We start from the raw sequence: 267 nt of genomic DNA, 5'->3' as shown, positions 1-267 counted from the left end.
CACACCCACGCACACCCACACGCACACACACGCACACACACGCACACCCACATGCACACCCGCACGCACACCCACGCACACCCGCACACACGCACACCCACACACACGCACACACCCGCACACACACCCACACCCACGCACACACACGCGCGCACACGCACACACACACGCACACCCGCACGCACACCCGCACGCACACCCACACGCGCACACACGCGCACATGCGCACACGCGCACACACGCACACCCACACGCGCACACCCACAC

Source organism: Piliocolobus tephrosceles, chromosome 20 (assembly GCF_002776525.5).
Source record: "Piliocolobus tephrosceles isolate RC106 chromosome 20, ASM277652v3, whole genome shotgun sequence".
Lineage (NCBI taxonomy): Eukaryota > Metazoa > Chordata > Mammalia > Primates > Cercopithecidae > Piliocolobus > Piliocolobus tephrosceles.
This window is presented reverse-complemented; position numbering follows the sequence as displayed.